The 2500-nt window shown below is 48.0% G+C and overlaps 3 non-coding genes across 3 annotated transcripts; all 3 read right to left on the bottom strand.

The window, feature by feature from the left end:
* Positions 1-125: 125 nt before the first annotated feature.
* TRNAW-CCA (transfer RNA tryptophan (anticodon CCA)) lies at positions 126-197 on the bottom strand. Its single transcript has one exon. It is a non-coding gene; the product is annotated as a tRNA-Trp (tRNA).
* A 248-nt stretch (positions 198-445) lies between these two features.
* Positions 446-519, bottom strand: TRNAN-GUU (transfer RNA asparagine (anticodon GUU)). The gene has a single exon. It is a non-coding gene; the product is annotated as a tRNA-Asn (tRNA).
* Positions 520-868: 349 nt separating this feature from the next.
* TRNAW-CCA (transfer RNA tryptophan (anticodon CCA)) lies at positions 869-940 on the bottom strand. The gene has a single exon. It is a non-coding gene; the product is annotated as a tRNA-Trp (tRNA).
* Positions 941-2500: the final 1560 nt, after the last annotated feature.

Below are 2500 nucleotides of genomic sequence, written 5' to 3'. Positions count from 1 at the left end.
GTAGAATTCTCGCCTGCCACGCGGGAGGCCCGGGTTCGATTCCCAGCCAATGCAAGACTGCTTTCTTTTGACTTTGTTTTCGAAAGGAAATATATGACCTCAGTGGGGAATAAAATGGTAAGCAGTGACCCCGACGTGATTTGAACACGCAACCTTCTGATCTGGAGTCAGACGCGCTACCGTTGCGCCACGAGGTCCTTACACTTACAGCTTTCGGAGCCAGATCAACAAATGCTGTGGGCCTTTTGACTTATTTTCCCCTCCTCATATGCCTACAGTTGTATTACAGAGCTTGACCTTTTGTTTTCTATCCTAATTATGAAATTGACTGCAGGTGCCGAGAGAACGCAGAGAATTGAAATATTCAGGGAAAGGGTGTCCAGCAGGAGAGAGCAAAGGTATGTATCTGTTTTCCATTCAAGTGTTTCATTCAGGCAAAATAATACGTCCCTGGGTGGGCTTGAACCACCAACCTTTCGGTTAACAGCCGAACGCGCTAACCGATTGCGCCACAGAGACGAGTGACTACAGCATCTTTCCTTAGACTCAATATATATCTTGATATGTATGTGCCTGCCTGGAGCTTGTCTTATATAAGCCATCATCATGTGAAACTTTGGCGTTGTCATGTCTGCTGCGCACACTTTGTTCATATGTGTACAATTTAAGTGTGTGCACCTGATCACTGTCTTGGACAGAGCTATGCCTGTGAACTCCCCATGTGAAGCATTGGTGGTTCAGTGGTAGAATTCTCGCCTGCCACGCGGGAGGCCTGGGTTCGGTTCCCGGCCAATGCAAGGCTGCGTTCCTTTGACTTTGTTTTCGAAAGGAAATATATGAACTCAGTGGGGAATAAAATGGTAAGCAGTGACCCTGACGTGATTTGACCACGCAACCTTCTGATCTGGAGTCAGACGCGCTACCGTTGCGCCACAAGGTCCTTACACTTACAGCCTTCAAGCCAGATCAACAAATGCTGATGGCCTTTTGACTTATTTTCCCCTCCTCATATGCCTACAGTTGTATTACAGGGCTAGGCCTTTTGTTTTCTATCCTAATTATGAAATTGACTGCAGGTGCAGAGAGAACGCAGAGGATTGAAATGTTCAGATAAAGGGTCTTAAGCAGGAGAGAGCAGAGGTACGTATCTGTGTTTCATTAAAGTGTTTCATGCAGGCAAAAAGGATACTTCCCTGGGTGGGCTTGAACCAACAACCTTTCTGTTAACAACCGAACGGGCCTCACCATTTGCACCACAGAGGTTAATAACTGTAGCACAGTTCCTGAGACTCAATATATATCTTGATAATTGTGTGCCTGCCTGGAGCTTGTGTTATATAATGCATCTTTATGCCATACAGCATTTCTCATTTGCTTAGTGTCTTGTTATTGTTGGACGTAATGATGAATAGACTACTGTCTAATGGTCTTAGAGCCAGTATTACTACCGGTCCCAGTGTATGAGACACATACATGACTTTTCTGTTGCCTGCTTAGCATAGCTCCCTGCTCCTCTGTAGGTGTGCTACCAGCCAGTAAGGCGTGTGCCTTGCCCATCAGATGTGTTATGTTAGACTTGACTTCTCTGTGAGCAAAGTCTCCCTCCCATAGCAGGTGCTTTCTCTGAACTCTTGACTTGTAAGACTGCTGGGAAAGGCCCTCCCTAGCCCCTCACTCAGATAGATACATTTACCTTCAGAGCTCAGCTTTGGAGAAAGAGATTGGGGGGAGAGCAAATAGGGGAAGGCCCATGGTGCACACTTTATTTTACATAAAAGCTGGGGCTTGTGGGAGGACAGGGACAAGAGGGTTCTCAGGGAAAGAAATCCCAGGAGTATTGATGGCTAGGCCCTGAAACACAACAATCCCGGATTGGCAAGGCACAATATGCCTGTGCAACAGGCCTGACCCTAGGCTTCCGGAGTTCTTGGTCACAAAAGGCTCCAGTGATCTAAGCCCGACCAGGGCTGTGCCCGACCAGGGCTGTAGGCCGCGTTGGGAGCGCGTTAGGGACGCGTAAAGGGACGCAGGGCGCAGAACTCTGCCCGTTTCACCCCAGCATTTAGGGGAGGACACAGAATCTGGGAAAGCCAGTGGGAAGGATTTTCCAGGAGGAGAGTTCAGTGAGATAATCTGAAACACAATAGTGCTGGTGATCTGGCGGGTGCATTCTGTGAACCACTTTTGTCGGGAGCAGCCTGCCATCATGCCCTGATAAACACAACTCTAGTCCCAAGCCAGTGACCTCAGCAAATGCAAAGACATTCATAGTTATAGTCTCCTGCATCTGATTCTTGCCATCTTCATGTGAAACGTTGGCGTTATCATGTCTGCTGCGCACACTTTGTTCATATGTGTACAATTTAAGTGTGTGCACCTGATCACTGTCTTGGGCAGAGCTCTGCCTGTGAACAACCCATGTGAAGCATTGGTGGTTCATTGGTAGAATTCTCGCCTGCCACGCGGGAGGCCCGGGTTCGATTCCCGGCCAATGCAAGAC

Source organism: Lissotriton helveticus, chromosome 1_2 (genome assembly GCF_964261635.1).
Source record: "Lissotriton helveticus chromosome 1_2, aLisHel1.1, whole genome shotgun sequence".
Lineage (NCBI taxonomy): Eukaryota > Metazoa > Chordata > Amphibia > Caudata > Salamandridae > Lissotriton > Lissotriton helveticus.
The sequence above is the reverse complement of the archived record's forward strand: the minus strand, read 5'-3'. Positions and strand labels throughout refer to the sequence as shown.